This window comes from Bemisia tabaci, chromosome 2 (genome assembly GCF_918797505.1).
Source record: "Bemisia tabaci chromosome 2, PGI_BMITA_v3".
In the NCBI taxonomy this organism is placed as follows: domain Eukaryota; kingdom Metazoa; phylum Arthropoda; class Insecta; order Hemiptera; family Aleyrodidae; genus Bemisia; species Bemisia tabaci.
Genome location: NC_092794.1, coordinates 64,984,618 through 64,996,316, shown reverse-complemented (window position 1 = coordinate 64,996,316; position 11,699 = coordinate 64,984,618). Strand labels below are relative to the sequence as shown.

At 39.3% G+C, this 11,699-nt stretch overlaps 1 long non-coding RNA gene across 1 annotated transcript; it reads left to right on the top strand.

Moving 5' to 3' along the window:
• Nucleotides 1–6,649: 6,649 nt before the first annotated feature.
• LOC109039546 (uncharacterized) lies at nucleotides 6,650–9,833 on the top strand. Its single transcript, XR_002009725.2, has 3 exons — nucleotides 6,650–6,841; nucleotides 8,431–8,593; nucleotides 8,877–9,833. It is a non-coding gene; the product is annotated as an uncharacterized lncRNA (long non-coding RNA).
• Nucleotides 9,834–11,699: the final 1,866 nt, after the last annotated feature.

Sequence of the window (11,699 nt, the reverse complement as noted above, 5' to 3'; positions counted from 1 at the left end):
AATTTCAAAAGAATACACCTGCCTTGCGATGTTTTGATCGGTACTTTATTTTTGAAAAAAAATTATTAAATAAACATTATAGCTCAAAAATGTCCCTGTTTTTTCTTTATCTCTCCCCTTAAGTTTCTGCTTAGAATTGTACTGTTTGGTCTAGTTCTGATCATGGATAAAAAAGTGTCTCCTTAGATCTGGACTCACATTTTTTAGGATTTCCACTACACTGCGACCGTGACAGAACCATTGCCCCGACAGCTCCACCGCAGTTGATTTGTTTCACCCCCCCCCCTCCCCCCAAATGAAGTATATTTGGACAGTGTCTAGCTTCGTAATAATCATAACATATATGTAGGAAGGTTTTATGGCGTTTGCTTACTAAAAATTGAACGGAAGTAAAATTGACATGAAGACTGAACAGTGAACACTGAAAAAAAAGTAGCTTGGATCAAGCATGAAAATTCTTGAATTTACCGCCAAGAATTTTTTTTATCTTGCTTTGAGCTGACTTTTTCTTGATCCAAGAAAAGTAATGCTTGGGTTGAGCAAAAAAGTAGCGTACATTAACCAGCGAAATTCTTGATTTACGAATAAATACTTCTTGGCGGCTTTAAGATTCTTTTTTTTTCAGTGGAGGGGGGTACGGAGTTTACGTGCATTGTTATTTTGCCTTCAATTTTAGAGGTAGGCCAGATAGAATACTCCGTTAAGCAATATTTAAGGATTTGCGTTTTGCGTTGGGAACTAATCATACCTCGCAGTTACCTAAATTATCATCCGCGCGGGTCTACTACTGGATGATTAAATCCATATTTTTGGGCTGCTTTTCATCCATGAAAAATTTGATGACGATTTAACAACTGACCCGCTGACGGTTCAATCTTCAGCTCTACTTTTATATTAAAATCCCAATGATTGATGATAATTATGGAATAAAAAAATTTAGTAACTCAATCTCAAATTTCTACGGGAAGCATTGCGCCTCTCTAGCACATATCGACGGTGTAAGTCGGCAATCACATAACTTGGTTTGCGACGTCGCAGACTTCTTGTCATACTTTTTTTTTACGCGGAAAACTACTCAACGGCAATTCTTTAAAACTGGCGCGTGATTTTTCTTCTCTGTGCGAAGAAAATTCTTCAAAAACTTCAAGAAATGACGTCAGTTTGTTCTCTTTTAAAAAATAACATACAGGCGGAGGTTTTCAGACATCGCAAACGAGTCATGTGATTGCCGACTTACACCGTCGATATGCATAAAACTCCATTACTGAATTTGCGATTTGGCTTTCATATCCATACACCACGCCTTTAAGCCCACCGAAGGTATTTAAGATTCGAAAACTCAATTTCGAATTTTAAAGCAAGATATTGATCAAAACCAAATTTTCAGATTTCGGGGAGTAAATTTTTTTTTTGTTTTTTTTTTTATTTTTTTTTTATTTTTCGGGTCAGTGCACCCGACTTTTGAGGCTAGTACGCGCGTATCTCTAACTTCTCTCAAAAAAGATAGAATACCTACAAATAATAGAATGAAATAATTCGAGTCGATGTACTAATACTGATATGCATGTTGGTTAAAACTTAAATTTCAGTCTAGAGTTGTCAACCCTGTTCTCAATTTTTAAGCGTTTTCCCGTCAACGTTTCATTCATTTTGCATTTACTTGCGGAGTACTCTAATTTCCATTTCCCTCCTTTAAACATGGTTCATCTTCAATTTTGTGTGTGTCCTTGTTCTCTCAATTCTCGTCTTTTTACGGCCACCTTTATCTCTCCTCCTCCTTTTTACATGAATTTTTATTTGACGACCATTTTACTGACTCCTGTAACTTTTTCATATTTTTCAGATTTTCATCTTCAACCCTCCTCATAAAACTAAGTTTAGTCTGCTCGTTCACTTATCTCATACAGCCCAAACAGGACGATCTGAGTGTTAAGCTCCCCATATTTAAAGTGAAAATAAAATCATGTTCAATAGAAGTTTTCTGTCCTCTATTTTAAAGAGTTGTGTTCCTCTGATACGCAATTTTTTCCCCCAGAATTAGTGCCGAGAATTTTGAAATCTTTCTCCGTCTCCCCCGTAAATTTCAAGTGCAGTTAATTTTGCTGCTTGCGAGGAACTAATCAGTTTATTTCAATTGTATTAGTGTAGATTTGAGTAAAACTTATTTCGAATATTCGGTCGTTGCACGGCCGGATTTACCTATTTGCCGCCCATGGGCCGCCTGTATTTTGCCGCCCCCTTCTCATTCGTTTTGAAACATTAATAAAAACCATCAAGTGAACGTGCCGGAGGGGAGGGGTGCATGAGACACGTTTACCTACTCTTGTTGGATACATTTTTTGCGAAAGCCCTGTCAACACTACTGGCAAAATTTCACGGAACTTTGCGCGAAAGTTAAGTCCCGTATACCTGTCTCTATGTGGACAAGGTCCTCCATTTATAAGAAATAAACCAAAAAATTATGAAAGAACAAACATAAATGTGGTTTAATAATTTTAACTTCCGTCGCTGCGCCGCGCTGATCGCACTGTGATTGGCGCAATGCGTGAAGTATTCACGCAGTCTTGTAGGCGCCATGCGTTTCGCGCTGACCGCACTGTGTTTGGCGCAATGCGTGAAGTATTCCTGCAGTCTTGTAGGCGCTACACGTTTCACGCCAACCGCTCCTGACCGCACTGTGTTTGGCGCAATGGGTGAAGTATTCATGCAGTCATGTAGGCGCTGATATGTGTTACATGCCGATCGCCGCGCCGAGGGCTTGTCTTTTTCATCTCAAGTCCTCGTCATAATTCCTCTCTGCGTTGAGCTCCAGGCCAAATTGCGTGTTTAGTTCCTCTCTTCACTCTACTAATTAAAGATGCTATTTCTTGTATCACCGAAAACCGACAAAATTAGAAATTACTATACTCTCAGGAAAGAGAGATTTCGTCCCCTTTTCTCATGGATAATTTGTTTCCGAATCCGATTTTTTTATACCTACATTTAAAAAAATTGCAAAATTTGCCGCCCCTTAAATTTGCCGGCATGGGCCGCGGCCCATGTGACCACCCCCTTAATCCGGCCCTGAGTCGTTACTCCCCTTTTCTGCAACACGAAAGTATTGGTCGTGCACTCAAAGTTAGAGAGGTTCCTTCTTTATAAAGAACAAAGGTGGAGAGGAGATCCATTCCTTAAATATTATTACCTTTAAGGAACGAAATTACTCGGAGGTCATTGTTTAGCGCTTGGAGACAAAGGATGCAACTATTCGTGTCTATCGAATGTATGTATTGCATTTAAGAATTGAAGGCGCTGAGGCCTTTCATTAGCATTCAGAGACCCAATAGTTTAACGGCGGACTACGTAGGGAACAGGACTTGCACCAAACTCAAGATACTAATATTGTTTCCGCGCTTTCAACTGCAACACTGCGATTTCATTTTTTAGCCGAAAACTTTTCAACGAAAAAAGTTTTTGCCCGGTGAAAAAAAAATTAAACTTGAAAGCTGTTAGAGCTAACGTTTTACTCAGAGGTATCCGCACGTATTCGATTCTACCCCTCTGTTGGAAAAAAAGAAGGTGTTGCTTCCGAATCACATCCTGAGCTTTGCACGTTTCATGCGCACGTTGATTAAATACAACTTTAAATGTACGGCTTTTACCGCTTTCATAGCGAACTTTTATTGATCTTCTTATATGGGACGAATGAAAAAGTTCTACGCACTTATTCGATGAAAAACTCTTTGTTTTATAAATTTGTGTTTCATTCTCTCCGTTTTTTTCAAACATATTCACTAACATGACATTTATATTTTTGTTTCAATATAATTTAAACACCTTCAATTAGATACTTAACACCCTCGTAAAATTTGCCTCTTGGGTAATTTACCATAACGAGCCGGGCTTCTCGGCCAAGAAACCGGTATTTTACTTGAACCATCAAGCCGAGCTTCTTCAGGCCTTCTTGAGGCGCACTGGAAGTATTATGGGATCAACAATAAATTTCAACACTGCCGTGCTAAGGAAAAACGCCGTATGAACCTCCGGGCGTTGCCAGATTTCCTTTCATAAAACGCGAATTTTCTGGTAACTTTATGAATATTTCCCTTCCAATTTTTCAGATAATTTTGCTCGCAATTCCATTGAAAAGCCCAGAAAAATTCAAGGGAAAATACTCATAACTTTCCTTAAAAATAAAAATTTTATCGAAGTAAATTTGGCAACTCTCGAATGTTCATAAGGCGTTCTTCCTTAGCGCGGCAGAATAATAGGGCGAAGCGGGCACATGCTCTGCTCAAAATCAGAAATGCTCGTGCCCCTTAAATTGCATCAGGCGAGATTGAAGGAAATTTAACCCTCCTGTCACGTTTACGTGCAGTCGGTTCCGTTCATTAGCCTAAAAGAAAAGGTGCACCAATCAGGTATGGTATAGACTAATTGCGACATGAAGTAACGTTGGAATAGTCTATTTCGGCCAAAATATAACAAGCGCCTTGCGACGTTTCAAAATTTCCGACATTTTACTTTTTTACAGAGACATTCTTCGGCAAAGCTGGTTGAATCTGTCTGGAAATTTCACTGAATTTTCCTGGTGCTACAGATAAAATTCAATGAAATTTTCAAACTGATTCAACCGTAAAAATGTCTCCTTAAAAAATAAAAACGCGGCTGAAATTTTGAAACGTCGCATGGCGCTTGTGATACTTCAGGCCGGAGGGTGATGATACGTGCATTCGTATCCGAAACAAGACACACTTAAAGAGGCTATCGTAAATTATTTGCAACAGCTGAAAAGATGTAAATTGTATGCAATATGACTCAATAATCATACTGAGCGCATTGCCAATTTCTGTAAGTTCTTCCCTTGCAATGTTGAGAAGGTTTGCAATGGTTTAACACAGGCGATCCACCCGAAAACCCTAGTAAGTCGAAACCAAACTGGCCTTTATCGATAGAACAAGAGGATAAACCTCTCTTTAAGACTCAAATGAAACCAGAACAACAAGAAACTTCGTCTTATGGCAAGGGTTTACACTTTTTCATATTTTAGATAAATGGTGGTAAAAATTTGAAAACATCTACTCCTTACGCAGGAATCGGGAGAGTAATGTCAAAACCTAACGGCTAAAAGCACTCCTGCCTTCAAGGAACCGACTCAACTTGGAAATATGTCAATTAAAGGTAAAGGGGCTCCGCGTCGATGCGGCGGCGCAACTATGCAACTATTCGTGCTTGACGGATGTCCGTGTTGCATCTACAAAATTGAAGGCACGCTGGCACGAATTGCATTGCTCACGCCTTCACTTGCTTCACTTCATGCAGTTCGTGCCTCGCACTATCGCGCCTTCAATTTTGCATATGCAACACGGGCATCCATCAACCACGAATAGTTGTACCTCTGCCCCCTCATTAATGCGGGCACCTTCCCTTGATTCCCCGCATCCAGTAAGCCCAACCCGCGGGAAGCCCCACCTGGCATCTAAGAAGTCCAACCCCAGGGCCTGCCCTGCCCCATCCTACACCCAAAAGCCCAACCCTCACGGGCTGCCCCACCTGGCATCCAAAAAGCCCAACCCTCAGGGGCTGCCCCACCGGGCATCCACGGAGCCCGACCCTCGGGAGGGAGGGAGGTGCCTCACCTGACATCCAAGAAGCCCTATCCTCGGGGTATCCCACCTGGCAACCTAGCAGCCCGACCCCCGGGTCTGCCCCACCTGGAGACCAAGTGGCCCAAGCCCAGAGGGTGCCCCACCTGGAATCAAAGAAGCCCAACCCCAAAGGGCTGCCCCACCTGGCAACCAAGTGGCCCAACCCTCGGGGGATGCCCCACCGTTGCCAACGAGAATGGAGAGGCCGTAACTAGTCAGTTTTGTGACATCAAGCTAGTAAATATTTACCGAAAACAACAAGCATTCGGCATTGTGCATCGATGAGTGAGGCAGTCGCTGCGTGGACCAATCAGAGTGGCCCTCGATCGGCCGAAGTTGCGCGAAGCGGCCCTCGATCCGCCGAAGTTGCGCGAGCGGTCCGTTTGAATCTGAGTCGAGTAACGATTTTCGGTATTACGCTTATTTCATTTCTTCGATTATTAGACAATGTCACACAAGGGTTATTTTGTTATCTAAAATGAAATTTCATCCTCTTTCGAAAGGGTTCTTATGAATTTTTGCATCAGATCAACCCCCGAGAAGATATCGGCACGAAGATATCGCCCCCCCCCCCCCATAGAATATTTCAAAGAAAAATATCCGTAGCTTTCCTAAAAAGTAAATTGTTATTTTATAGAGGAATGTTTGGCAACGCTTGAATGTTCATACGACGTTCTTCTCCCTTAGCACGGGGATATGATGGACCAAAAAAAAAAAAAAGTACTCTCAGGGAAGTTTCCTTTCATTGTTTTGGACACGTGAGGTGCCGTCGTCTCAATAAAACAAAAGGCCCTTGCGCACTCCTGGCTAATGGTGTTCTAGAAGGAATGTCCCTTCCTCCTTTTGTTCCAAAAAGTTCGGATTTCCCGGCACCGGAAAACAAGGAAATAGTTTCTAAATGACATCATAATTGCAAGAGTGGTCAGCAGGGGGGGGGAGGTTGGGGGGTTGCTTGTGGTGGCTACAGACCGAGCATATAAAAGAGCAGCCCCACCCCTAAAGTTCAATCAGTGTGGATTCAGTGAGCGAAGGTGGCTCAATGGGTGATCAGGTCTGAGGGTTAGTGGGTCAGTGGTTTAGTGGTGCAGTGGATAAGTGGTGTAGTGGATAAGTGGTGTAGTGGATTAGTGGTACAGTAGTTTCATGGTGCAGTGGTTTAGTAGTGCAGTGCAATTAGCAAGCGGAAATCGCAACATGAGTTAAGCTTTTTGTATGTGAGTATAGCAGATAATAGCTTATCATTTATCATACCTTCTATCTTCATTATATTTAAACTGTATACTTTTCATTTATGAAACTTTTATTTTTCAAATTTTAAAATTTATTTTTTCTATTTTCAATTGGTTCCCACTTTTGAGTCTTAAAATTTTTAATCTTGAATATTTTATTTTGGAAATGTTGAAATTTTTATTTAGTTTTTCAAATTTTTATTTTTCAAATTTTAAAATTTAATTTTTCTATTTTCAATCTCTACTTTTGAATCGTAAAGTTATCGTAAATTATCCTTGATTATTTTGTTTTTAGAGTGTAAATCTTATTAGATTCATCCTATTATTTTCCTTTCCTATTTCACGGTCGTGCCTATTTCAAAATATTATGAATCAGTAGAGTACTTTTATTCTTCAAAGAAAGAAATTATCAATGAAATCGACAAGGATTTATATTATTTTTCCAATTTTTCTAGACTGAGAGAAATGTTTTTCCCCTCTTCAGGTCATTGTTTTGGGAGGGTATGGATTCGATCGAAAAATGAAAACGTGAATCGATCGACACCGATTCGATCGACAAATTGTTAAAAAAACCGGTGTCGATTCGATCGACATGAATCGATCGAGAAATAAAAATACGTCAATCGATCGACACCGATTCGATCGACAAATTGTTAAAAAACCGGTGTCGATTCGATCGACATGAATCGATCGACAGTTAATTTAAAAACACCCGTATCGATTGGATCGACATGAATCGATCGAAAAATGAAAATGTGAATCGATCGACATGAATCGATCGACAGTTAATTTAAAAACACCCGTATCGATTCGATCGACATGAATCGATCGAAATGAAAACGTGATCGATCGACTCCCGGGTTTGTCGATCCATTCACGGGTTTGCCGATCCATTCATGGGTTTGTCGATCCATTCACGGGTTTGTCGATCCATTCACGGGTTTGTCGATCCATTCACGGGTTTGGTCGATCGATTCACGTTTTCATTTTCCGATCGATTCATGTCGATCGAATTGATACGGGTGTTTTTAAATTAACTGTCGATCGAATCGGTGTCGATCGATTCACGTTTTTATTTTTCGATCGATTCATGTCGATCGAATCGATACGGGTGTTTTTAAATTAACTGTCGATCGAATCGGTGTCGATCGATTCACGTTTTTATTTTTCGATCGATTCATGTCGATCGAATCGATACGGGTGTTTTTAAATTAACTGTCGATCGAATCGGTGTCGATCGATTCATGTTGATCGATTCATGTCGATCGATTCACGTTTTCATTTTTCGATCGATTCATGTCGATCGAATCCATACCCTCCCAATCAGCCATCCATATACTACTTCCTGCTACATTTTTAAAAAATAAAAAAATTGCGCATGAGTTGTACTGTTAATTGGACGTATTTCTGCCAAATGGAGATATGTGCATTAAGACATGAGACCTGAGACTCATAAGAATAAAATGCATAACAGGGCTCACAATACACACAGCTCCGTTTCGCAGAAACACGTCCGATTTACATTAGATGTTCCTTCACCAGCTTTGCTTTCTTAATTTTTCTTTTTTTTTCAGATCGGCAAGAAACTAGGTCTGTGAAAGCGCTTCCAGCACTATGTGCAAAGGTTTCAACTTATTTTCTTGAATGGATTCTTTCCTCCTCTTCAAACGCTTCATACCAACTTCCTAATTGACAAGAGACAGGGTCAGAGTGGAAGCTACTTTCAGTGTATTAATCGTAAGTACGATAAAATTGCTTTGCAGCATTTTTATTTTTCTCTCAAATATCATGCTAATTTTCATCTCCATGTTAATTATATTAGTCTTTCTTTTTGTTTTTTTTTCAGATCGGCAAGAAACGAATACAGTGAAAATAGTTTCACATTGTTTTATAATGGTTTTTTGTTTTAAATACCTCGCATATTGATTTTGCTCTTTTACCCTGTTCAACTTCATTTCATTTTACTTTTCATTTTACTCTATTTACCTGAACTAATCTACTTGTGTTTATTTTTTTTCAGATCGGCAAAAAACGAGCATAATGAAAGCTGTTTTACTTCATTTTTTACCACTGTCCACCAAGTCCTACCATCAAGGAAAATCTGTGTTTTAAAGGTACCAATATAGTTGGATCACGGTGATGTGCATTAATTTGAATGATGAAGAAACCCGCCTTATTGCTATGTACCTTGCAGTCTCACTTTAATGGTACTCCTTTACAATAGGACGTAAAAATTTCGTAAGTAGTTCCAAAATGTTCAATTATTTGTAATGTTGTAAAAATTAACAGAAATGTTGGTGTAATTCACCAGAAAGCACCCGTACAGTTTTAATTAATCTCTTGAAGAATATACACCGAATAATTGCTCATGAAATCAATAGCTGGAGAAAAAATTACAAAAGTAGAGGACAATGTTGCACTATTTTCCGAATGATATTCATGAATTCCAGATTTTTTACTACCAGATGATTACAGTACTTTTAGAAAGTATCAAGTTTGACAAGGACATTCAGAGTGAACAAAACAATTTGACAACAAGCGTTGACTAATCATTCCTTTTTTTATTCTTACTGTGTTTCAGGTCTACCAAAAATGCTCCTCTACAGTATGGATTCTGAATGCCAACCGCTGCAATCCTTTTCCAGTGATTTGTGGAACCAAAATACTTAAAACCACGGTGTGCATCAATGCGGGTGATGATGTCACTCATCGTGCTTTCTAAAAGGCTATGTGCCCCTTCATAATGTCGTGCTGAATGAAATCGCCGTATGAACCTTCAGGCGTTGCCAAATTTTCTGTGACAAAACACGAATTTCTCGGTAAATTTATGAATATTTTTCTCTGAATCTTACAGATTATTTTGTTCGGAATTTCACCAAAAATTCCTGGAAAGTTCGAGGAAATATATTCATATCTTTCCTCAGAAATATACGTTTTATCTGGGGAAATTTGGCAACTCTCGAATGTTCATACGGTGTTATTCCTTAGCACGGCAGCATAGGGGATGTGAAATTTTTTTAATTGAACAAATTTCCTTTAACTGTGAATTATCATTGATGGAATAAAATTAACAAGAGATTTTGGCATAACTATTATAAAAATACATTGAAATTCCTGATTGATTGCTCATGGAATCAATAACGAAGAAAAAAGAATTGCATTCAATTTCACATAATTAATTAATATCATAATAGAGAATATTGGAAACTATCGAATTCGACGAGTAAATTTGGCATCAACAATGAAAGCCCGCAAAAGTTTCCATTTTGAAATTAGGTTAAGCTCTAACTAATCATTTCTTTTTTTTATTCTTAGTTTGTTTCAGGTCTGCAAAAAACGAAGAAAATGTTCCGCACTGGGGACGGAAGTAGTGCCCTCCAGAATGTGTATTTGTTGTTTAAAATTTAAATAGTATAAACTATCAAAAGTAAAATTTAATAGTTGAATTATCAATCCATTTTTAATTTCTTACATTTATAAAATCTATAAAAATAATTATTTTAAAACTATTGTGCAGCACTTGAATTGGATGCCATCTGCAGTTTTTTTAAAATATTTACATTTCCTTCCAGTTCTGCGTATAGTTCTCATGTATTACTATCAAACAATATTGCATCCAATTGAAAGTAAGTAAACTGCATAACGCAAAAAGGAATTATCTTTCCGGTTCACAGTAAAAAACACGTATGTTCCACAAATTTTACACACAAATAGGTGATTTTTAAAAGAACCAGAAAAGTTAGTTTTTTTGCGTTTTGCAGTTGAGTTACTACAACTGAATGCAAAATTGTAGTTGAAGCTACAAGGTGTAGTCCAAAGACAGCATGTAACTGCAATTTAAATTAAATTTTGGGAAAATAAGACGTAAATTTCATTAATTGGACGCATTTCTATCAAACGGAACTATGTGCATCATGACGTGAGCCCTGTTATGCACCTATGCTTATGGGTCTCAGGGCTCATGTCTTAATGCACATAGTTCCGCTTGACAGAAATACGTCCAATTATGGCATGTTGCCCTAACAAAAATTTTGACAAGAGAGTACTGGACATATTTATGCTAAAAGGAACTATGTGTCATGCTTCAAACTTCACGAACTTCATGTGAATACCATGTACGTGATTCCTTTTAGGATAAATACGTCTCTAATGAATGATAATGGAACAGTTTCTTAACTCTGCCGTGCTAAGGAAGAACGCCGTATGAGCCTTTAGACGTTGCCAAGTTTCCTTCGATAAAAACCGAATTAACTGGGAGAATTGTGAATATTTTTTCCCAAAGTTTTTAGGCAATTTTGCACGCAATTTAATCTGAAATATCTGAAAATTTCGAAGGAAAATATGCATGAATGTCGTCAAAAATACATGTTCTATCCGGGGAAATTTCGCAACTCTCGAATGTTCATACGGCGTTCTTCCTTAGCACGGCAGAACTATACTGAAGGCCTAATAATTAGAAGTCCAGTAGCCAGTCTTGTCCCCTGTTACAAATCACACTAATAACTCTTGATGTTTTTGTTTGTTCCAGAAGAAGCTGCTGGGCTCGGGGGGAGGGGAGTGGCTCGCTATGGGAGGAGGTTCCCGGGGAAAGGGGGGTCCGTGGGGTTGGGAAGGATCGCGGTGTAAGGTTTCCCAGGGGGAGGCTCCCGGGGAAAGGGGGGTCCGTGGGGTTCGTTGCGGGGTCGCGGAATAGGGTTTCCCAAGGGGGGTTTTCCCGGGGAGAGGGGGGTCCGTGGGATTCATGTAGGATCGCGGAGAAGGGTTCCTAAGGGGGGAGGGGCCGCGGATTAGGATCACGGGGGGAGGAGTAGGATTTTTTTTTTTTTTTTTTTTTCTGCGACTG